The following is a 25,938-nucleotide window of genomic DNA, read 5'->3' as shown; positions in this document are numbered from 1 at the left end:
CATGTTAAAGCTTCCTGAAAAGTTAAAATCCTTGTACAAATAAATTTTTTGTGTTTGCTTTTTAACCATCAACCGGAAGTCTATATGCTCCTTGACCTCAAAGGGTCTTCTAGTAAGAGGAGGAAACCTTTCTGTAGGCAAAGCAAATTCAGTGCTGAGTTATACCAAGATGTAGTACCCTCATTTATATTTATTAATTCATTTAAAAGTAACAATAATAAACACAAGTTAACATAAATATTTTTAATAAAACCACCATATTTAACAAAAACTTACTGAGAAGAGTGGTATTATTTTACATTTTTGCAAATCTCTTTAATGTCCAGCTTAATAGAAGACACTGGGGCCGGCCCCGTGGCTTTGCGGTTGAGTGCACGCGCTCCGCTGCTGGCGGCCCGGGTTCGGATCCCGGGCGCGCACTGCTTCTCCGGCCATGCTGGGGCCGCGTCCCACATGCAGCGGCTGGAAGGATGTGCAGCTGTGACATACAGCTGTCTACTGGGGCTTTGGGGGGAAAAAATAAATAAATAAAATCTTTAAAAAAAAAAAAAAAAGAAGACACTGGATTCTCACATCTACGCCTCCGTGTTCAATCTGTTGTAATAAGTAATGTTTATGAAGAAAATCTGGACTCGCCCAGACATGTAGTTGCAAAAGGGAAGAATATTTTAATAGCCTTTTCAGACAATTGTGGATACTCCTGTTTGATACTACACTAAAACTTAACAAATAGTAGTTAATCTTAACGTGGACTCTGAAACCTTTGAACTTGAATGTGCTCCGTTATGTTAAAACCCACGCGTCCTTTGCTGAATTGCCCACGGACCTTTTACTCAACGTGATTTTATAACCTCACACACTGATCATTTGGAAAATACTGGTTCACTGAGTTATGCTGATCTTCAAGATGTTGACACATTTTATAATAAAATGCCAAGATATGACATGTATAATATCACCACCAATCTCATCAGAACAGTCTTTAAGAATTGAGAAGCTGTCGACCCCATGAGAATGAATATAAGTTTTCCAAAATTCTAATTTTTGCTTGAAAGCTCTAATTTTACCATTGGCAACAAATACTATTAGTTATTTTCTTTGAAGCAACAGGCTCACTACATTCGTTTTCGAGAAAAAGCCTGTCAGATACCCAAGTCTGAATAACCACAGCTGTCAGCTGATCCTTCAAGTAAAAACAGCATCCCCTGAAAAAAACGGCTAGTTCAGCTCGCAACTCACACAACCCCTTTTCTTCAGGCCAACCAGCATAGTTCGGCATGCAATGTTTACTTCCCAACTCATCACATAGAATATTAAAGACGTGTACACAAGCGTAGAGAATAAATAAAAGCGATCATTTTTACCGCTTCATCAAGGCCAGTCTTAAGTGAAGTTGGCTCTTCTGAACTGCAAGTGCGTGAGGGTGAAGGGCTCCGTGAGCGCCGGGCAGTCTGCTGCCACTGCCCTGATTCCTGCGAAGGCGCCCACAGTTTTGCCCATCACTGCTTTGTGCAAAATGCACAACTGCATCGGTGCAAATCTCAACACAGTGGAAAAAGCAAGTAACCTCTTGGTATTATTATGAAAATTGTTCTGACTCAGGGACTCCCTTGAAATGGTCTGGAGGAGCTGTACGGGCCTGGGGACCCCACTTGTAGAAACACTGGTCTAGGAGGCCACTCTCTGTGGACTGAGAGAAGGGAAAACCAACTTGAAAACAAAACAAACAGCCCTCTTCACTTTGTGACATAAGAAGAGGTACCAGAGGTGAGCAGAGACGGGGATGTGATTCCTGTACTCTCAGCAACGGGCGCTGACCTCAGAGCCCTGTAATTGACAGCCTTAAAGGGCCCAGAGTTTCAGCTGAACAGATTGTTTCCTGTGATTTCAAAACCTAACAAACAAGCTCTCTGCTTGTTTTCTCTCTGCCCCCACACCACCTTTCCATTCTTTGACCTCAACACAAAAAGAGGCACCTTCAATTCTTGAGGTCGTTCTCCTGCTCCACACGAGAGGGGGCGAGGCGGTGAACACCTGCAGCTGGGAAGGGGAGCAAGAGGGCGAGAAAAGAAGAGGCTAGCAAATACCACCATCTGGCCCTGGCCCAGTGGCCCCGCTTCGGCTCACCGGGGGCGGGGAGGGGGCTTTCCCACCACTTCTCCACATTCCCACCACATTCCCTTCCTGCCAATTCAGAGCTGGCTAGATTCCTCCCAACCAGCCCCCTAGTCCAATGTTAACAAAGGGGTTTTTCCCCCTTTTCCTTCTCTCACAGCTAAGGTCTCCGGGGAAGGTGCCTTCTCTCAGCACCTCAGTTACTAGCTTCCACCCAGCAGCCACCAACACAAGACCCTAAGTTGGCTCAAAGCCCTACCCTCCCGGGACATTAAGTAAAACAATGTGAAGTCAGGGTGGGAACAGCTCTCTCATGGAGACTAGACCGTTACAAGTGCAGCAGCAGGAGAGCCGCTGGCCCCGGAGCCGAATGCAAACAAAGTGCCTTTCAGGCCCCAGGGACAAACAATAGGCCCTTATCCTCTTCTCTGGTCCAGGCCAAGGGCTGCTGAGCAGAGCTGGAGGGCCCAATGGGCAGGCTCTGGGCAGGGCTGCCCCTAGGATGTGCGGGGCCCAGGCAATTATTTTGGGGGGATCCCCTCATCTATATAAAAAACTGGAGTCACTCAAAATTAGTGTGCTAGCAGCACCATGTTGGCAGCCCAATCTCACATGATCCTACAAAAGAAATACTGTGGCCACCAGTGGGCGCTGCCCTCCTGGAACTGGGCCCCAACATGGGGCCCTGGGACAACTCTGTAGGACATTTGGTTGTGCCAGCACAGGATAGAGAGTTGAGAGCACCCCAAAGGGGCTGATGGATCCCAGTCCGGGTTTGGAATGCCCCGCCAGAACAGCCCTGGAGGGGGACTTAGAAGATTTAGAGGGAGGTACTCCAAAGTGTGGGGCCCCCTGAGGTACAGAGTTCCAGGGGGGACCACAGGTGCCCGGCCTTAGGGTGGCACTGGCCCTGTGGGCACAGCCACAGTCAGGGGCTTGAAGGGTTAAGAGGGCTGCCTTCAAAAAAGAAATCTAGGGACTCACAGCCCAGGTGCTTCTTGTTTCCCAGTCACCCAGCACCTGGGTAACCGGAATGCGCCTCAGTCTTCTCCACCTGCACTCCTGCGGGGTCCCAGGGTGGCTTATTTTGAATTTCACACCTCATCCTGCCCAGTCTCTCTCAGGAAGGCCAACAGGTAAGAGGCCAGGAAGAAAGACACCAAGAAGACTTTGCTGGGAGTTCTCTGAAGGAAGGACTGAGCCTGGCCCAAAGAAAACGCTCAACAAATGTGAGGAGAGAACAAAATAATCCACAAACTGATAATCTGCTGCCAGGCAAGAAAGCCTTTAATTCAACCTAAAACAGACCCTGTCTCCTCGGAGCATTTCTGGATCACCTCAATGACACCACAGGGGCCAGTTAAGAGCAGTGCCACACAGGGTCCTGGGGTGCACCAGTGGCAGGGGCTCACCAGGTCGACAGAGAGACAGCTCCGCAACCAAGTCCAGTCAGGCTCCCACGGCTCCTCCCACCATCCACTCCGGTTCACGGAGAGTCTGAGTCCCTGAAACCTGCCTAAAGTTCTCTGTGTTCTGCCAAGATCCACACCCAGCCACTGCGTGCTGTGGAGGCAGATAACCGCCTGGGGTGTGGCGGGGAGACTTCCCCAGCCAGCGGAGCCCACCCGCCCGGGTTAAGGCTCTCTCCTTACCCACTGTGCTTTCCTCTGCAGCACTTATCACAGCTCTCACTAAACAGGGACTGGCCTTCTGTCTGTCTCCCCTAATGACAGGAGATAGCCTTGGTCTTTCTTGTTCCCTGCTGGGTCTCCAGCATGTAGCACGGGGCCTAGAACACGGCAAGTGCTCAATAAACAGTTGGGGAGCAAATGCAAGTCTCTCTCAGCCACACAGTGGCTCCCTGAAGCTGAGGGCCAGCTGCAAACCACTCCATGCCCAGTGACCATGGAGACCAAAGGCCCCAGGGATGATTCAGCTCCACCCCGCAGAGGGCTGTGCCGGGGGCCCTCCTCTCAGTGGGGGCTCCTGGAAGAGGGCAATAGGCCTCAGAGAGCAATTCCTAGGGAGACGTGCTTCCGTGACAAATGTCCTGAAGTCTCGTGCTCAAGCAACAGAGAGGGTAATCAGGCAGAAGTCCTGGCCCTGAGGAGCAAGCAAGGGAGACAGGGAGAGGCTGGTTCTAATCCTCTGAGGCCGCAGATTCGGTTTAGTCTCCCTTCTTTCCCAGTCTTTGCCTAGGTACCAGCTCTGCTCACATCTTGTAGCATTTCAACCTAAGCGCTAACTACCCTTTCTCCCCACACTGGCTCAGCCAGTCTCTCCCTCCATGCTCTTCATACCACCCACCCCCTCTGCTTCAGTCTCTCCTCCTCCTCACCCCCTAAAACAAACACACCAACTTGCCTTTCTTTTAGCCACCCACAGATTCTGCTAGAACTCACTCTACTGCTGGTGGGACTAGCAAGAATGAATGACCTTTGCACACGGGCCCAGACCTCCTTCGCTCTCCCATCAATGCCCAGGCTTTCTGTGCATGGGCCCAGCTTCCAGGGAAGGCGCCTGGTTCTCATTCCCCAAATCCTCACCGAGCATCCCCGCCACTCGGCCCAGCCTACAGTCTTCCCTTAATGGGCAGGCCAGGTTCATGGCTGTGGACAGAATGCCTGTTCTGCTTGTTGGCCAAGCAGTTTTACCCGTGCAGTCTATGCTCCTAACAAGGTTAAGAAGAGCCTTACCTCCCAAGTGACATGGCTGGCTAGAGGCAAGTAGCTCAGCCCATTGCCAGGCCTGAGACCACAGCTTATTCATCCTGGGATCCAAACCTAGCAGAGCAGGGAACCAAGTAAGCCCTAGGTAAATGTTTATGGAACTAATAAACTGTGAAGGGAGATAAACATAGCATCACAGAACACACAGGAGACTTAGTGGCAGAATACCTGGATCCTAGGCCTGGTTCTTCGTGACCTCAGGCAAATCACCTGTAAAATGAGACCCCTAAACCCTCTCAGAACATATGTAAAGCTACTTTCTACCATAAGGATCTATGAAACTGGTATCGGTTTCCAGATACCACCTTTTCCTACCTGGCATAAGGAGTTCAAAGGTGTGGAGAATTGATAAGCTAAGAAAAGAGGTCAAGTCTGAAATTCCAGAACTAAGCTCCAAGGAAAACTGGAACCAGGCTGGGAAGCCTGACCACATTTTATAGTGGTTGACGTGTTTGTTGCCATGTACATTGTTCTTAGGCTCTGCCTGGTATGCGTGAGTGTTGCCTTAGCAAGACCTAAGCTTCAGAGTAATCTAACACCTAAATAAATGCTTGTCAACGGCTCTGATGGATATAAGAGAGTTACCAACAGAGGATAGGTTCTGGAACACTGGTGGCATTCTGTATAACAAGGGAGAGATTATTTTTTGGCTGAACTTGAGTGACCTGGGGCAAGAGGCACTTCAGCACCTGCCTCAGCCTTCTGGGAGAGCAGCACTCACAGCCCAGGGTGGCTGTGGGGACGGTCCAGGAGGACCTCCTGCTACCGGAAGGGGAGAAACTGGAACGCGGCAGCTCACCCCTCAGCACGCATTCTTACCGCTTATGGGCACCCACTGCAAAATCTCACTCAAAATGCAGCATTCCCTCACAGCAACCTGTGAGCTCTCTAGGTGGTAAGGAAAACAGCAAATGAAACCCTTTTTCCTCCTTCGAAAGATGCATTAAAGAAAAATTCATGTGAAGGCAATTAGAATTCTAGTTTCCACCCACAGCTCCTGTATAAGGGAGGTAAACAAACCACCAGGACTCGAATCTTCTAGAGTCTACGCTGTTAATATTTCTTCTCCTAAGGTTCTCTTTTGGAGCGTGTGGGTGGGAAGATGAGAGTAAAAAGAATAGACAAATAAGAGAATGAACAAAAGGCTTCCCCACCCCCTAAGCCTCCAGATGTGCTCACCCTGGCCTTAAAGCAGAGCCCCAGCCAGGTGGAGAACACCCAGGAGAAGGGGACAGCAACAGTCAGGGCTGCTCCCTGAAGATCTCGTCCATCCAGAAGTGCCTCTACTCCGGCAGCAGAGAGCAGCTAGACCCAGCTCCACAAGCCTCCAGTGCCCACACAAACCAGACGGTTTCAGGAGAAACTCTGGAAAAGACTCAGACAATTCTGGCAACATGGACCCAAGTGGACTGTCTCAAGCCATTGGGTTAGTCTCAAAGGGTAAAATGAATGGCGAAAATTTTTCTATTTTCAAATCTCCCTTCACTCGCACCCTTAAAGAGCATCTTTGCAGACCCCTGGGTGTGGCTTCCCGTGTGCTGATGTCAGAGACCCTCCGGAGACTCTAGGAGCTTCACAAGCTGGGAAGGAAGGAGAAGCCATTGGCTGGGGGGGAGGGGCAGAGGGAAAGAGTAGTGACAACAGTTTGAATGGGCTCCAGGCCAGAGGCAGTGAATGGGCCAGTCCTGAGGATCTGTGCTAGGAATAGCAAACGGATAACAAAAGGGTGGTGGGGGGGGATCTAACTCCCAAGCCGAGAAAACAATGAAGCCTGGCAGTGAGGGGCTGAGGCCAGGCTCCCCCTTTGAACGAGGTCAGAATCAAAATCTAGGCCTCAGCTCTTTGGGGAAGAGATACTGTGTTACTCAAGAGGAATTTCTAAGTTTATAAAACGGGCATCAGGTCAAAGGCACGTCAGTGACCCAAACGTCTGCAAGTGATACTGGTGTGATATCAGATACAGCCTTGAGAATACAGCTGCCACAGGGCCTGGCACAAAACACTTACTGAACAAATATATGGATGAATGGATTCAGAATGAGGCTGGTTCTATCTGGAATAATCAGATTAGCAGAGAGAGAGAGAAGATGCATGCATAAGTAATGAGGGACAACTCATCTTATGGTAACACAGACTCAGAATATACCACGCCTCTAGCTGGGGCATGGAGGGAATGGGGAGGGAGGAGGGGGAAAAGCAAGGTAGATGTGTTCTGAGTCCAGATGCCAACAAGAGAACCTCAGCAGACTCAGAAGACGCTCTGCAGAAAGGTGCCAGGCTATTCATCAGCAGGGCCATCAGCCCCAGATCTCAGAATATGGGGCTAGGACAAGTGTAGGGGGACAGGAGAAATGGCAGGACCTAAAACCAGGTGTATAAAGTGGCAGTCGCTGGAAGGCCTGTCTCCTGGGAACCTGTCTGCAGCTTCAGAAAAGGGCAAAGGGCCAACTCTAAGCAGTGGTCTCCCATCAACCCCAAGACTCTCAGAGCTACTCCTCTGTCTTCACTGCACCCTCCTCCAAGCAGCCTCACCCCTTCGCCTTCTTCCTTCTACTGAGAATCAGAACTCTGACCTCCTGGGGAATAGTGGCTCTGAGCCTGGACTCAAATTTAATTCGTTCAATGCAGAGAAATACATGCATGTGACAGAGGAAATGTTGCCGAGGACAACACGCCTTAGTGGGTCTGTGGCTCGACTGCCCCGACTGCGTCCATTTATACGCTTGTCTCCTCTGCATCATGAGAACAACCCACTTTCACTGGGGCATCAAGGGGTGTGGCAAGAACTTTGCTAAAAAGCTCAAATGCTTGCTAACAAAACTTCTCCTTGACATTTTTTCAAGCCCTTAGGCAGGATTATCTTTATCTTCACCATAGCCTTAAAGAAGTGGCATTCCAGAGAGGAAACAAAAGCAAAAAGAGAACAGAGGCCAAGGATAATTTTGTAAAACAGATGAGAACCAAGATGTTCTGAGCAAAGGAGCCTGCTCCCAGACCCTAGGCATCATGTCAGATGCTAGGGAAGGGCAATTAAAAGGAAGCCAAGGCTTTGAGAAGAGCACAGAAATGACAGAGAAAACCCGTAGCCATTCAGAGAAATAAATGTGCAGCATTCTGGCAGCAGGGGGTGTTCTGTTGGCAGTGGCATGACGCAGGGCACAGCTTGGGCATGGGTGTCGGGGCAGAGAGACGAGTCTGAACCTGAGCTCTGCCACTTCGTGGTTGGACGACTTTGGGCAAGTCTTCACCCTCTGGAGCCTCAGTTTCCTCCAGGTAACACCTTCTACCTCCAGAAGAGACCACAGCAGAGCATACTGAACATAGCTGCCGTTATTAAATTTAGCTGCCATTATTATTTTATTGTTGTAGTCTTTCACATAAATTTAGTTCTAAATGAGGGAAAAATCAACCAGCAGATACAAAACCACCCAAGAATTCTGATATCATTTCCCCACACTTTGGAATTCTCCCTGAGAATTTCAGACTGACAGGCTCCACAAAGAGAAAGCTGCCTACCCCCTATATCATTCACAAAGGAGTTCCTTCCCCATCCCCCAGCTCAGTTAAATAGGAAAAAGGAGACTCACCATCTTCCTAATTACAATTCCCCTGTGCTTGTGAATGAGGTTGGGGGTCCCTTTGTCTACATAAAGCTCACCCATCCCAGAACAGACTTTCTGAAGAAATTCTTAATTTAAATCAGAGGGAGGAGAATGGGAAAGAGCTTTGAGGCTTGAAATCTAAGTAAACAGAATAATGACAAGAAAGATGAAGAGGTAGCTATCAACAGATGTTCTTTCATTCAACAAATAGCTGCCACATCCTAAGATTAAAACATTCTTTCGGCCATCAGCATCAGTTAGGAAAAGCAATGGCCACCAACCCTGTTGGACCTGAATCTACAACTGCAGGAAGAACTGCCTGGTCTTCCTCTGCTCTCCTCTTTCATCTCCTGTCTCTGGTCCACATCCCTATATGGCTGCAGGTGACATGGGCATGATGGTGTACTGTCCCCAGGAAGCCAAGAGCCACTGGTCTCTCCATCACTGTTAGCTTCACTCCAGGTCCTGGGCTCACCCCTCACTCTGATGAACTGTCTTGCCCAAGTTTGATGTCAGCTAAAAAGGGGGTTTCGGCCAAGGATGCAGAGGGTAGGAGAGAGTCCTCATTCCTGGAAAATAACTCCCAAGAGAAAAGCAAGACACAGGTCAGTAACATCAGCGGCCTAAATAGAGAACAGCCGTCACCGCTACCAGGTCTCATCTCTTCATAAATAGAGATCGGCCCGTCACCACTACCATGTCCCACCTCAAGGTTGCTGAGCAATGAGTGCAGCAGGGAAAGGGGACCAGACACCACTGAACACCACGAAGGCAGGCTAGTGAACAGCTCTGCCGCACACAAAGGGAAACGGAGAAGTCTTAGAAGCCACTGCTTCCTTTCCACAAAAGAGCTATGTCACAGATGAGGGTTTTAAATGGGTCACAGAAAAGCACACAGCTTCGGGATGTCAGACAATCACGAGGCAAAAAAAAAGAGAGAGAGAGAAAGAAACAAGTTAGGAATTAAGGGTGTTGACTTGCCAGAACAAGTGGCAAACGCTCCATTTATTCTCCCTTCTTATTTGCAAACAAGATAGACGTGATCTTTGGACAAGAAGACAATGGCATCCTAGGCTTTTGTCTCAGAGAGGGTATCTAAGAAGCTACTCAGAAGGAAATGATGAAAGCCAGGCAAACTCAAGACACAGAGAAGGTAATGAAAAAAATGATAGGGCAGAGGGATTAAAAAAAAGCAGCCTTATGCAGAGGTGGAATTGTTTGGAGGCCCCTAAAATCTAAAGGCGACAGTCGAGGCAAGACCATCATCTGAATCTCTCACAATTAGCAGATACTACCTTTGTGATCAGAAAAGGCAAGCAGGCTATTTTCTATCCGGGAAAAATATATACACAGCTTACAGATGTAAAATGTAGAGCCCTTACTGAAAGGCACATGATTTAAGGGATATTATCTTTTTTGAAACAATCTGGAACAAAGGGTAATTATAGCTAACCTGCAATTGTCCACACTAATGAAATGGGAATAGCTAGCACAGGAAACTCAATAAATATTTATAGCGTACTTCTTAAGTGCCTGGCAGGGCGTAGGAAGTAGAATTTTTTAAAAACTGAATCAAATCACAGTAAATTGATACGACCAGGAACTAGGTACATGACCAATTAGAACTGTTTGGCACACGGGCCTAATGATGTACATACAGTGGTTACAAGTATGTACAAAATGTATAGGTGCATTGACAAAGAGGAGAAAACAGTCTAACCTGATGTGCCTAAGCTTTCAGTTTGCTACTTTACAATTATTTTTTAGGTGCTTTTCAACATTTAACCATTTTAAAGCACACAATTCAGTGATTTTTTACTACATTCAAAATGTCATGCAACCATCACCACTATCTAATTCCAGAACATTTTCATCACCCCAAAAAGAAACATGGTACCATTAGCAGTCACTCCCCATTCCTCCCTCCCTCTAGCCCCTGGCAACCGTCAATCTACTTTTTGTCTATGAATTTGCCTATTCTGGACATTTCATATAAATTTCATACAATAAATAAATAAAGCCTTTTGTGTCTGGCTTCTTTCACTTAACATAATGTCTTAGAGGTTCATCTACATTGTAGATGGATCAGTACTTCGTCCCTTTTTATGGCTGAATAACATGCCATTGTACAGATATACTACCTTGTGTTTATCCATTCCTTGGTTGACATTTGAATTGTTTCTACTTTTTGGCTATTATGAATAATGCTGCTATGAACATTCATGCATGTGTGACTTTTTAAACATATAATTTTGGGGGGGGGGAGTGGGCAGCCTGGTGGCATAGCGGTTAATTAAGTTCGCGGGCACCGCTTCAGCAGCCCAGGGTTCACAGCTTCAAATCCCGGGTGCAGACGGACACATCACTCACCAAGCCATGCTGTGGCAGCGTCCCACATACAAAATAGAGGAAGATGGGCACAGACGTTAGCTCAGAGCCAATCTTCCTCAGCAAAAAAAGGAAGATTGGTAACAGATGTTAGCTCAAGGCCAATTTTCCTCACCAGAAAAATAAATAAATAAATACACACACACACACACACACACACACACACACATATACATATAAAATTTGTAACCATCCAGGCTGGCCTCCCTAATTATGCTTTAATTAGTCAAAGATTTGAGCCCAACAGTTTGACTCCAGAGCTCGACTCCCAGTCACACTGCTGTATGTCTCTCCATTTTCACTCTCTGATATGGACAGCACGCAGCAGCCCAGAAATGCACTAGATGGCAGGGGGAAGCAGCAGAAATTTAAGTCATTGTTAACAATCTATATACATGAAGGATTAGCTGCCCGGACAGAAAACCAGGATTGTGTTTGTTGATTGTTTACTCCTTCCTGTCCCCACAACCCAATAGAAGGGAGATTACAGATAATCAATGGGAAACTACAGGCTGACCTTTTGGATCCTCTAGTAAAACAGGAATGCTGCTAGGTGCATTCATGCTGCTGTGAGGCTAAAGAGACAAGGGGGATGACAGGTGGGCAGGCAGTTACTCAGCCCCCGGGACATAACCGGCTTTCAGTAAAGGTGCCTTTGTTCACGCAAGAAAGAAAAGGATAGCATTTGTGGTGCTAACTTTGGGTTCTGCTCTTCCCACTTGAAAGAGCTGGATGGTGTCAAACCTATTTAAGGTGCGAGAGTGGTAAGAAAGGCAGGAAACCAGAGCATGGGAAACAAGAAATGTTTGTAGAATCAGGACTACGAGAAAGAAGAGAAAAATGTAAAGAATAGGAAAAACTTACATGAAGAAACGGAAAAGGAAGAAAGTCTAAGACAATAAAAACAAACATAAGAATATATATCTAAAATGACCCAGACGAAAGGAGTGATTTGCATATGTGTGTGGCGATGGATGGTAATTAGTCTTTGGGTGGTGAACATGATGTAATCTACATAGAATCAAAATATAATGATGTATACCTGAAATTTATATAATGTTATAAACCAATGTTACCTCAATAAAATAAATAAATAAAAAATAAAATAAATAAAATAAAATGGCCCAGAGAACAGACTGATGGTATGTGATGAGCACAGCATGACAGGCAGATATCAAAGGGACTAAGGAGAACAAATACCACCTGGGCGCAAGGAGCAGAAGCACTGAAGAGGCAGGAAGGCCTCAGGGTGCACAGAGGTTCGAGGGCATTTCCCTGGCAAAGGAGGGGAAGCTGGAGAGAAGAGATCTAACAAGGGAAATGAGACTATGCAGATAGGACAAGGGAAAGAGAGCAACTGATTAACAGTGCAATAGGCAAAGCTCCACAGCACAGAACATGCTCAAAATGTGATGGTTACACTTGCTGAACTCAGAAGGCGATTTACAGAACTGAGACAGTAAAAAAGGCAAAATTCGGGGCCAGCCCGGTGGCGTAGCAGTTAAGTGCACGCACTCCACTTCGGCCACCCGGGGTTCGCAGGTTCAGATCCCGGGCGTGCACCGACGCACCACTTGTCAAGTCATGCTGTCGCGGGGTCCCATATAAAGTAGAGGAAGATGGGCACAGATGTTACCCCAGGGCCAATCTTCCTCAGCAAAAAAAAAAAAAAAAAAGAGGAGGATTGGCATTGGATATTAATAGCTCAGGGCTGATCTTCCTCACACGCACACACAAAAAAAGAAAAATTCCTGTAGAAAGAAAATGAGAAGAGGAAAAAGGGACACTAGAAAAGGAGAATACAAAAAAGAAACAGGTATTTTGGAGGAAAGTTGTCTTTTAATTTTTTATATCATTCTATAACGTAGAATTCTACAAAAAAATGAATGTTAACTTGTATATTTATGAACACATCAATAAGAAATGATTGCTTTCTCTTCCTCTTCAAGAGAAATGTGGAAATTGGAAACCCATCTACTCTTAGAAGCAGAGTTGGTCTACCACTTGGTGCATCCAAGGGGCAAGTTACTGAACCTCCCTGGGACTCAGCTGCTGAAATCTGTGATATGGGGCTGGTCCTCTCAAATGTGTAGGCAAGGCAGGCATTGAATGAGATCACACATGAAAGTACCACACATGAAAGTACATTGGGAATGGTAAGATACAACAACAAGATGATAATCTGTACGTACACGAAATAAAACAGGAGGATTCTGGGAAGATGGCACAGTAAGAAGCACTAGGAATCTAACTTCCCACCTAGATAACAACTGTAGGGAGAATCTTCTGATGTAACTATTTTGGAACTCTGGAGTCTGCTGAAGGCTTACAACTTCCAGGGGAAGACTGGGAGGGTAAACTGCAGTTAATTTTGGTCAATTGCAGTTAATTTCAGTCAATTTCAGCTCTTAGCACAGCAGCATCTTCTGTCCCCCACCCCCAGCCAGGAGGCAGGCATCTGTGCACATGTTCAGGGAGCAGCTTGCACACAGCTTGTGGGAGCGAGGGTGGGCAAAAAGGACCCTGACCTCCAAATATTGGGGATGTGTGCTCTGATCACTGATTGCTGCTTCTGAACCCAGAGACGCAGACAAAGAGGCAGACAGCCATTGCTGTCAAACCTCCCCCATTGTTGCAAGCCCCTCCCCCTCCACTTGAAGTGACTGCCAGGGGATTTAAAGGGCCCTCACCTCTTCTCCCCACTTTGTTTTTCACTTTTTCCCCTTTTGGGAGCCAGATATTAGAGACTAGGACATTCAAAAACAACTCCACATACAGGGAATATTAGAAAGTGACTGCGCATGCCTAGGAAAAACCTCAGAAAACACCTAAAAAGACCTTAAGTTTACACCTCTGGCTGATCTTCAGCACAGAGAGAGCCTAAAACAATCAAAAAGAAAACAAACAAAAAAACCCCCAGCAAACCCTGGGAAAGGGGGAGAATCTGATTTCCAAAGTTACCACATTATTAGAATCAAATGTCCAGTGTTCAACAAAAAGTCACAAGGCATACAAACAAACAGGAAAGTATAGCCCATTCAAAGGAAAAACAGAAATTGTCCCTGAAAAAGACCTAATGGCAGATATACTACACAAAGATTTTAAAACAATTGTCTTAAAGATGCTCAAAGAACTAAAGAAAGATGTGGAGAAAGTCAAGAAAACGATGTGTGAACAAAATGGAAATACCAATAAAGACACAGAAAACCTAAAAAGAAACCAAAAAATAAATAAATTCTGGTACTGCAAAGTACGATAACCAAAATGAAAAATTCACTAGAGGGATTCAAAGGCAGATTTGAGCAGGCAGAAGAAAGAATCAGTAAACTTGAAGACAGGACAATGGAAATTATCAAGCCTGATGAACAGAAAGAAAAAAGATTGAAGAAAAGTGGACAGAGCCTAAGGGGCCTGTGGAACACCACCAAACCAGACCAACATACTCATTGTAGGAGTCCCAGAAGGAGGAGAGAGAGAGAAAAAAGGGAGAGAGAGATTAGAAGAAATAATGGCTGACAGCATGCCAGATCTGATGAAAAACATGAATATAAATATCCAAGAAGCTCAATGAACTCCAACTAAGATGATGCCAAAGACCCACACCAAGACACATTATAATCAAACTCTCAAAAGACAAAGAGCATCTTGCAAGCAACAACAGAGAAGCAAATTGTCACATACAAGGGATCCTCAATAAGATTTCTAGCAGATTTCTCATCAGAAACTGTAGAGGCCAAAAGGCGGTGGGCCAATATATCCAAAGTGCTAAAAAAATATATATATCAACCACAATCCTATATCCGGCAAAACTGTCCTTCAAAAGTGAGGGAGAAATTAAGATATCCCAGATAAACAAAAGCTGAGAGGCTCTGTCACCACTAGACCTGACCTGCAAAAAATGCTCGAAGAAATCCTGCAAGGTGAAATGAAAGGACACTAGACAGTAACTCAAAGCCATATGGAGAAATAAAGATCTCAATTGAGGTAAATTCTAAAAGCTAGGCAATTCTAAAAGCTAGTATTATTGTAACGATGGTTTGTAACTGTACTTTTTGTTTTCTACATGATTTAAGAAACTAATACATTTAAGGAAAAAATATAATTATTAGTGTAAAAGCTAGTATTACTGTAACTTTGGGTTATAACTCCAAATCTTGTTTTCTACATAATTTAGGGGACTAATGCATTTAAAAGAATTATTAGTTTGGGCCGGCCCCGTGGCTTAGCAGTTAAGTGCGCACACTCTTGCGCACGCTCTGCTGCTGGCGGCCCGGGTTCAGATCCCAGGTGCGCACCGACGCACCGCTTCTCCAGCCATGCTGAGGCTGTGTCCCACATACAGCAACTAGAAGGATGTGCAACTATGACATACAACCATCTACTGGGGCTTTGGGGGGCAAAAGTAAATAAATAAAATTAAAAAAAGAAAGAATTATTAGTTTATGTTTCAGGGCACACAACATATAAAAACATAATCTTGTGACATTAACAACTGAAAGGGGTGGGGACAGAGCTGTAAAGGAGCAGTTTTTGTATGTTATTGAAGTTAAGCTGGTATAAATTCAAATTAGAGTGTTATAGCTTTAGGATGTTAAATGTAATCTCCATGGTAACCACAAAGAGAATAGCTATAGAATACACACAAAAGGAAATGAGAAAGGAATTTAAATATTTCACTACAAAATTTCAACTAAACACAAAAGAAAACAGTAATGCAGGAAATGAGGGACAAAAAAGCTACAAGGCACGTAGAAAACAAATAGCACAATGATAGAAGCTAAGTCCCTCCTTATCAGTAATTTCTTTAAATGTAAATGGATTAAACTCTCCAATCAAAAGACAGAGATTGGCAGAATGGATAAAAACACATGATCCAACTATATGCTGTCTACAAGAGACTGATCTGAGATCCAAAGACAAACAAATTGAAAGTGACTGGACAGAAAAAGATATTCCATACAAATAGTAACCAAAAGAGAGCAGAAGCAGCTCTACCAATATCAGAGAAAACAGACTTTAAATCAGAAAATGTTACAAGAGACAAAGAAGGACATTACATATTAATTAAAAGTCCAATATAGCAAGAAAACAACAATTATATAATTTTACACACCTAATGACAGACCATCAAAATATATTAAGCAAAAACTGACAGAATTGAAGGGAGACGCAGACAGTTCTACAATAATTGGAGACCTTAATACCCTACTCACAGGCCGGCCCGGTGGCTTAGCGGTTAAGTGTGCGCACTCCACTACTGGCGGCCCGGGTTCGGATCCCGGGCGCGCACCGACGCACCGCTTCTCCGGCCATGCTGAGGCCGTGTCCCACATACAGCAACTAGAAGGATGTGCCACTATGACATACGACTATCTACTGGGGCTTTGGGGAAAAAAAAAAAGGAGGAGGATTGCCAATAGATGTTAGCTCAGAGCTGGTCTTCCTCAGCAAAAAGAGGAGGATTAGCATGGATGTTAGCTCAGGGCTGATCTCCCTCACCAAAAAAAAAAAGAGAGAGAGGAAAAAAAACAAAAAAATACCCTACTCACAATAATGGATAGAACAACCAGACAGAAGATAAGAAAGGAAAGAGAGGACTTACACAACACAATAAACCAACTAGATCTAACAGACATATACAGAACCCTCTATCCAACAACGACAGAATACATACTCTTCTCAAGTGCACATGGGAAATTTTCCAGGATAGACCACATGTTAGGCCACAAATTAAGTCTCAACAGATTTAAAAAGATAGATATCATACATAGTGTCTTCTCTGACGCCAACAGGATGAAGTTAGAAATGAATAACAAAAGGAAAACTGGAAAACTCAGAAATTTGTGGAAATTAAAGAACACATTTTTAAACAACCAATGGATCAAAGAAGAAATCACAAGGGAAATAAGAAAATACTTAGAGACAAATGAAAACAAAAACACAACATACCAAAACTTATGGGACTCAGTGAAAGCAGTGCTAAGAGGGAAATTTACAGCTATAAACACTTACATTAAAAAACAAGAAAGATCTCGGGGCCGGCCTGGTGGCACAGCAGTGAAGTGCGCGAGCTCCACTACGGCGGCCCGGGGTTCACCAGTTCGGATCCTGGGAGTGCACCTATGCACTGCTTGTGGAGCCGTACTGTGGCAGTGTCCCATATAAAGTAGAGAAAGGTGGGCATGGATGATAGCTCAGGGCCAATCTTCCTCAGCAAAAAGAAGAGGATTGGTATCAGATGTTAGCTCAGGGCTGATCTTCTTCACAAAAAAAAAAAAGATCTCAAATCAACAACCTAATTTTACAACTTAAGGAACTAGAAAAAGAAGAACAAACTAAACCCAAAGCAAGCAGAAGGAAAGAAATAATAAAGATTAAGTGCAGAGATCAATGAAACAGAGAATAGAAAAACAGTAGAGAAAAATCAATAAAATCTAAAGTTGGTTCTTAGAAAAAATAAACAAAATTGACAAAGCTTTAGCTAGATAGACTAAGAGAAAAAGAGAGAAGACTCAAATTACTAAATCAGAAATGAAAGTGGGGACATTACTACTGATTCTACAGAAATTAAAAGGATTATAAAAGATAACTATGAACAATTGTACCCCAACAAATTGGACAACCTAGATGAAATGGACAAATTCCTAGAAACAAAATCTACCAAGACTAAATCACAGAGAAGTAGAAAATCTGAATAGACCTATAACTAGTAAAGAGATTGAATCAGTAATCAAAAATCTCCCAACAAAGAAAAGCCCTGGACCCGATGGCTTCACTGGTGAATTCTACAAAACATTTAAAGAACTAATACCAATGCTTCTCAAACTTTTCAAAAAAATTAAAGAGGAGGGAACATTTTCTAACTCATTCTATGAGGCCAGCAGAGCCCTGATACCAAATCCAGACAAAGACACTACAAGAAAAGAAAACTACAGATCAATATCCCTTATGAACACTGATGCAAAAATCCTCAAAAAAATACTAGCAAACAAAATTCAGCAGCATATTAAAAGGATTATACACTACGACCCACTGGGATTTATTCTGGAATGCAAGGAGTGTTAACATATGAAAAGAGATCAATGTAATATGTCACATCAACAAAATGAGGAGAGAAAAAAAAGGATCATCTCAATTGATGCAGAAAAAGCATTTAACAAAATTCAACACCCTTTCAGGATACAAACACTCAAGAAAATAAGAAATGAAGGAAACTTCCTCCACATAATAAAAGCTATATATATGAAAAGCCCTCGTGAACATAATAATCAATGGTGAAAGACTGAAAGCTTTTCCTCTAAGATCAGGAACAAGGCAAGGATTCCTGCTTTCACCACTTCTGTACATAGTACTGGAAGTTCTCTGTCTCTGTCTCTGTCTCTGTCTCTCTCTCTCTTTCCTTCCTCTTTCCTTCCTTTCCCTCCTTTCCTTCCTTCCTTCCTTCCTTCCTTCCTTCCTTTCTTTCTTTCGTTTTGTGAGGAAGATCAGCCCTGAGCTAACATCCATGCCAATCCTCCTCTTTTTGCCGAGGAAGACTGACCTGAGCTAACATCTGTGCCCATCTTCCTCCACTTTGTATGGGATGCCACCACAGCATGGCCTGACAAGCGGTGCATCGGTGCGCACCCGGGGTTCCGAACCCGGGCCGTCAGCAGCGGAGCGCGCGCTTAACCACTACGCCATGGGGCTGGTCCCCAGTACTGGAAGTTCTAGCCAGAGTAATTAGAGAAGAAAAAGAAAGTAAAGGCATCCAAATTGGAAAGAAGTAAAATTATCTCTGTTTGCAGATGATATGATGTTATATGCAGAAAACCTGAACGATTCCACAAAAAAAGCTGTTAGAACTAATAAACGGGGACCGGCCAGGTGGCATAGCTGTTAAATGCGCGCGCTCCACTTTGGCGGCCCGAGGGTTCACAGGTTCGGATCCCAGGCACGCACCGACGCACCGCACCGCTTGTCAAGCCATGCTGTGGCAGCGTTCCATACATAAAATAGAGGAAGATGGGCACAGATGTTAGCTCAGAGCCAATCTTCCTCAGCAAAAAGAGGAAGATTGGCAACAGATGTTAACTCATGGCCAATCTCCCTCACCAAAACAACAAAAGGCAACTAACAGAATGGGAGAAAATATTTGCAAATCATATATCTGATAAGGGATTAATAGGCAGAATATATAGAGAACGCCTAAAACTCAACAACAAAAAAACCAAACAATTCAAAAATGGGCAGAACTTGAATAGACATTTCTTCAAACAAGATATATGAACGGCCAATATGCACATGAAAAGACAGAAAGTATAATGGTGGTTGCCAAGGCCTGGGGAAAGGTGAGAATGGAAGTTGTTTAATAGGGACAGAGTTTCAATTTTACAAGGTGAAAAGAGTTATGGGGAGGGATGGTGGTGACAGTTGCACAACAATGTGAACGTACTTAATACCACTGAACTTTATACTTAAAAACAGTTAAGATGGTAAATTTTATGTTAAGTGTATTTTACCACAATAAGAAAAAAGGAGAAAAAAATAAGGAGCCTTTTTGGTATTCAGACAACAGAACAATATAAAAAGAGTTTTTAAAAAAACAAAAACAAACAAGAATCAGGCCAGCCTGAAATTAACACCTACCAAGATCAACTTGGCAGTAGCAGAATGACAATGGGTTATTCACAACAGTCTCCCCAGGAATGCAAAATATGTGAGAATTAGGGAAATCTCAGAAATCAAAAGGGCAAAATATTTGGAAAAAGAACTATGTGAAAGTAAGACTCTGCAACCAAAGACAAGGGAGACCAGGGTCTGAAATAGGACAATACCATTCTAAAATCCCTTAAGACATGTATTATTAATTGCCTGTGCTATTCCAGTTCTCCAAGCAACTCTATCTATAGAGTGAATGCTAAGTGGACCTAGCCCCCAGCAAGACTCCCTTGGTACAGATGGGCCAAGCACGGGTCTTTAAAACTAGAAGGGGCAGACACCAGGGATTCCATGTTCCATTACAAATTCACAAAGTGGCCTTCTGGGACAAATCAGTGAGTGTGAAATGAGTGAGTGAGATTTCCAGGCCCAACCCAAGCATCAAAGCACTACAGTTCTGGGGGAGTGGCCCAGACTGCCTGCATAACATCACTGTGCTGCTGGCGGTCTTATTCTAAAGTGAGAATGGAAGGCATATCCCCAGGGAGGCAAGAACCTCATCTGAAAAGCACTACTTTAAAGTTAAACAAGAGTTTTTCTAGCTGGGCTAGATAACCATCCATCCCTCCTGCTGAAAACAACTAAAAATGCTGAATAAAATACGTCTAAGTATGTATATATGTAAATACTTATATATTTTTAAAATTTTTTTTCTTAAAAGCATAGACAAGTTAGCAAGAAAACAAGGAACACTCAGGCCAAAATCTAAGCAGAGACAGAAACCCAGAGAGACAAGTAAACACTGAAACTTGTGCCCTGAAGGCACTTGCAGAACCAAACAAACCTGAGCTTCAGCTTTCAAAGCCTCAAAGGGCACAGTGGCACAGCCCAGAGTCCACCCAAGGTGGGAAATCTAAGGAGACCTTGCCTCCAGTGAAGCTGGGACTTCCAAAGGCTACTTCCTCAGAGAAAGAGTAAAGCAGAAATAAACCTGATCTACCTCTCCTCACTCCGAAGAGTCACCTGCAAGAAAAATCAAGCGTCTCAATCCTTGTCACTGAGCAGCTGGAGAAACAAAAAACCCACCCCAAGAAGTTATCAAAAATAGGGCCGGCCCCATGGCTTAGCGGTTAAGTGCGCACGCTCCGCTGCTGGCGGCCCGGGTTTGGATCCCGGGTCCGCACTGACGCACCGCTTCTCCGGCCATGCTGTGGCCACGTCCCACATACAGCAACTAGAAGGATGTGCAGCTATGACATACAACTATCTACTGGGGCTTTGGGGGCAAAAAATAATAAATAAATAAATAAAATTAAAAAAAAAGTTATCAAAAATAGCCCTCACAGATTTGCAGTCCAAATTCCCACCATGTGGGTGATCAGAAAACACTCAGTGCTCTATACTGCTGGCGGGAAGAAGGGTAAATTAGCACAACCACATTAGAAAAGAGTTTCACATGCCAGCAATTCCACTCCTAGTTTATACCCTGGAGAAACTGTTGCTCATGCACACCAGGAGCCATGTAGAAGAATGTTCTCAGCAGTGTTGTTCCTAAGAGCAAACACAGAAGCAGCCCAAAGGCTTCTTAGCAGTAGAAAGGATAAATACACTGTAGCACATTCATACAGCGGAAAGCTACACAGCAGTGAAGATGAATGGAGCTCTGTGCATCCATATAGATGAATCACAGATGTAATGCCGAGCACAGTCACAGAGGTCTACAGGATGACTCCACGTCTATGATGTTCAAAACCAGGCAAAACTAAACAATAAGTTATTTAGAGATTGTTCATAGCTGGTAAAACTATCGAGAAAAATCAAGAGAATGATTATCACAAAAGTCAGAACAGCTGTGGGGGTAAGGGGCTTCAACTGGGGAGGGCACAAAGGGGGCTTATATATTCCTAATTTTATTGCCTAACCTGGGGGATGGGAACACAGATGTTCACTTTATTATTCTGTTTCAATGTGTGTATGTATACACGTATGTTTTAAATATGTCTTTTGTGATATATTTTGCAATAAACATATGACAGAAAAACTATGGAATGCCACACAGCTGTTAAAGAGGCAGACATCTCTGTACTGATATGGGAAGATCTCTAAGATAAATTGATAAGTGAAAGGGCACAGAGCAGAGAGAGGGTGTAGGAGGAAAAAAGAAGAGAAATATATTTATATTTTGAATGGACACATCATCTCTAAAAGGATAGACAAGATACTCTAACCAGAGGTGGCCTCTAGGGAGCAGAACTGGGGGGCGGGGGGGAGGGGAGACAGGAGAGAGAGAAAAAACAAAAGGAGACTTTTATACACATAAATGTTTGTACCAGGTGAGAGTATTACTAGCTAAAATACACAATTTTTTTTTTTTTTTTAAACATTCCGCCCTAAACCCTTGGGTTACCACTTGGTAACCTGTTATACGACTCTAGTAGGTCCGTGGGTAGTGCCTCTAAGGCAGTTACCTGGGTCACACCTCTGCTTCCTTTGCCTTATCAGTAACTGTCCACTAGACCTGTCTTCAGGGTGGAAGGCACTCCATCATCTCAAATGATTTCACAGCAAGGGTAGAACTCCAGCCCATCCAAGCCTAGAATCCCACAAAGACCCTGTGATACTGTGATATAATAAGAAATATATATTTGGTCTTTGTTCCAGGTTTCTGCACAAGAGCTTCTAAAATTCTTGGAATTTTCTTAGTGATAGAGGTGTGAGGAGCATCTTTTGTTATTCATAATAAGCCCCTTTCAACCACACCTGAGTTTATGCTAATACGATGACTCTTGGTGGGCCCCTAGATAGCTTCAGGATGGGGGCTGGTTGCCAGAGGAACTAACCATGTGATCAGAAGGCTGGAACTTTCAGCCCCACCCCTGTACCTCCAGGGAGGGGAGAGGGGCTGGAGATTGAGCTAATCACCAATGGCCAATCATGCCTACGTAATGGAGCCTCCACAAATACCCTAAACAGCAGGGTTCAGAATTTTCGGGTTGGTGAACACATCCAGGTGCCGGGAGGGTGACATGCCCCAAGTCCACAGGGGCAGAAGATCCTGTGCTCAGGATCCTTCCAGACCTCACCCAAAGCACCTCTTCATCTGGCTGTTCATTTGTATCCTTTATAATAAATCAGTAATCAGAAGTCAAGTGTTTCCCTGAGTTCTGTGAGCCATTATAGCAAATTATCAAACCTAAGGAAGGGGTTGTGGGAATCCCCTATTTATAGCTGGTTGGTCAGAAATATAGGTGGCAACCTGGGACTTGTGACTGGCATCTGCACTAACTCTGGGTGGTTAGTGTCAGAACTGATTTAAATTGTAGGACACCCAGTTGGTTTCAGAGAGTGGGAGAATTTGTTGGTATTGGGAAAAATACTACGCGTTTAATGTCAGAACTGTTGTAGGTAAAAAACACCATCAGAGAACCCTGGCTGGGACCCCATCAATGACTGGACCCTTGCGCTTACTCTGCTGGGCTGGCTGATCTGGGACAAAAATCTCAAAGAGGCAGTGGCTAGAATGTCCTTCTGGGGCCATACATCTGCTAGCAATGGCTGAATTTGCTCTCCACCCACCCCCTGGGGGGAAAAGCCTCTTTAAGTTGTGTGTTCCCTCCAGGTGGAGAGGCCAACCATGAGGGGAAAGAAAAATTACTCAGAGTTGTAAAAAAAAAAAAAAAAAAAAAAACCAGAGAGGGCAGCCACATGACTAGACTTGGATCTCTTCTTAGAAGATAAAGCACACCATCCCTTCACTTGTGACTTCAATCTCAGCGTGCTTCCTCTCTTGTCAGCAGGTGCCCCCACCTGCCTATGCAGCTGACCAAATGCCCTTCCAAAGGCTTAGCAGAGAACCATGAAAACCAAGCACTTGGGGGAAAACCAGAAACCAGAGTTATACATTCATATTCTGAGTATGCTAGGAGAATCCCTCTCTCCAAAAAGTCTTCCTCGCCATGCACCTAAAAAATACAACAAAAAACCAAAACTTCTCAAATCTAACATCTACAAATACAAACTCACCTACAATACATTGTTTTGTTCAGAGTAAATCCGTGTGCAGGCAATTTCAACTCCCACTCATCCTGTCCTGGAAGGAAAGGGAAGGTGCCCAGTACTCAGAAGGTGTTTCTCTCCTGTTAGCCCTTCCAGCCCGGCCTAACGAAGCAGGAAGGGGCTCTGAGCCCGAAAACTGGAGGAAAGGGAAGGCCCTGAGAGGCAAGAGCTGGGGAAATCAGCTGGGGAATCTTAGGACTCAGCTTGACCTCTCTCCTCTCAGGATAAGGTTTTCTCCAGGTAAGGTCTCAGGACTAACTGTTCTGGTCTCAAGCAAACTCAATTTTCTCAGGAAATTGTGAGTTGGGCTTAACAGCCCATCTCCCGAGATGGCTGAAGGTGTGGAAGACATCCTCTACCCACTCTGGGTCCTTTCTGGCTGGGCTACAAATTAAATTGACATGAGACCGAATAGCAGGAGAAAATCAAACAAAGCTTTATAACATGTATACATGGGAGAGACCCACTGGGTAACTGAGTATCTCGATAAATGGTGGAAGTTTTCACCTTAAATAGCATATTCAGGTAGACAAAGGAGGATGTTGGGAGTCGGGGGGAGCCAGCTATGGGAGATTACCAGAAAGCACAGTAAACAAGAGTATGCAGATTTAAGTCCTCACCTTCCGCACTGATAAGAGTTTCTAGACATAAGGTCATCCCTTATGTCTTCCTAGTACAGAGAGGGAGATACCTTTATAAATGGAGATTTCCCTTATAAATGTAAATGTGTCTTACAAAGGATAACTTGTACTTTTACTTGGAATTTGCTTAGCAAGGACCCTCCCAGTCTATCCATACCCAGAGTTAAATTCTTTTAGGCAGTTAGTGGGGGGGGGGGGGGGTCAAAATTTCTGTCTTTCAGAGAAAATAATCAGGGTAAAGAGACATATTTTGAGGTAGCCAATTCTGATCCCCCACACACCCCATCCCAATTCCCTATTCCTATGCCTCTCCACTTTTCTCCTGACCTCAGGTCATCCAGCTACATGAATTAGGTTGCTTTTCCAGCTCTGCATTTCAGGATGGAGGCAGCACTGTAATCAGAGCTCTCCTCTCCTCTCTCCGCTTCACCCCAGGACACCTTTTCTCCTGTAGCAATTGGTAATTGCTTCTTCCTTCCCATCACCACCCCCTCCCTGCTCCACACCTGCGTCAATGACTACACGTCCAAATTGCAAGAACTGCCTCTCAGAGCTAGTCCTCCACTCTGACCTCCTGACTCTCCCCATCCCAGGTCAGCCAGAAAGACTCTTCCAGAAGAGTCTTTCAAACCCCATTCACCTGTGGGTGGTCGCAGGCTCAAGCATCTCAGAGAATTCTCATTGTCTCATAACTCGCAGCTGGACATTCACAGAATGCATCTCCCGGCACTCACGCTCACTACTCCCCAACAGCATCCATTCTTCCAACAAGATTTCCTAAGCACCAGGCTCCTGTGGGTTCAGCAGCAAACACAGCAGATGCAAATCTTCATCCTCGTGGAGCTTCCATCGCCTTCCTCCGGCCAGTGAGGCTGGGGCATCACCCTTTACCCAACGCCTGGCTTTTCTCATTGCCATGATTTGCTCCATGTGCTACTGTCTGGGTGCCATCCCCTCCTCTCCACCAACCCAAATATGACACCTCATTCAAGGGCCAGCTCTCCCAAGAAGTCCTTCCTGAGTAGCCACCCACCTGACACAGTCCCCTCAGCTCACAGGCCCTTGGACTCACGTGTTCTCTCCACAGTGAGCTCTCCTGTAACTGTTCTCCACTGGTACCATTAACAGAGCCATAGCTATGACATGTCCACTGGGTGCCACTTTACATAAGTTATTTCATTTAATCCCCCCAACAGCCCCGTGAGGAAGGTCTTATTGCCCCTATTTTAGATGAGGAAATCAAGGCTCAAAGAAGCTTAGGAACTTGCCAGAAATGACAGGGCTGGTAGAAAGCTAAGCTTGAACTCCACCCCTGACCCCTGACTCCAGGGCCCTACTCTCAGCCCCCTCCCTGGTAATTTTCTGCATTCATTTTTGCAGTTAGCATCTTACCTGGCACAGAAACAGTACTCAGTAAAAGGCAATTATGACTATTCCTTATTAACTAGTCACTACTTGAGCATGCATTCCTTCCCACCCCAACCACACGATAAGGGCGCGAGGGCAAGGGCCACATCGTCAGATCCTCTTGAAGCTGTACAGCACCCAGTAAAGAGCTGTGCCTGCCACAGATGCACAGTAAATGCTTGAGGAAAGAACGAACAATTTCTTGGAATACTGCGCAGGAATAACTTTTGCCCTTCTGAAACCATTCAGTCAGTTGTGAAAACTCAGGATTAGATCATGGGGAATTTATTCTGCCAAATATTAAAATTGCCATTTAAGAATTTCAGAAGTAAAAAAGGATGGAAAGATGGCCCAGGTCAG

General features: G+C 44.7%; 1 protein-coding gene across 7 annotated transcripts in view; it reads right to left on the bottom strand.

The window, feature by feature from the left end:
- Window positions 1-25,938, bottom strand: part of PC (pyruvate carboxylase) — a 102,872-nt gene that overhangs the window by 62,277 nt on the left and 14,657 nt on the right. The window contains exon 1 of one of the 7 annotated variants that reach the window (XM_087422575.1): window positions 24,812-24,831. The exons of the other annotated variants lie outside the window; for them this stretch is intronic. The gene's annotated coding sequence lies outside the window, so the exon portion shown is untranslated. Of the gene's footprint in view, window positions 1-24,811; window positions 24,832-25,938 lie in introns of those variants that run through there. 7 annotated transcript variants of the gene reach the window in all.

This window comes from Ceratotherium simum, chromosome 34 (genome assembly GCF_057802395.1).
Source record: "Ceratotherium simum simum isolate JZ-2026a chromosome 34, ASM5780239v1, whole genome shotgun sequence".
In the NCBI taxonomy this organism is placed as follows: Eukaryota; Metazoa; Chordata; class Mammalia; order Perissodactyla; family Rhinocerotidae; genus Ceratotherium; species Ceratotherium simum.
This window is presented reverse-complemented; position numbering and strand designations above follow the sequence as displayed.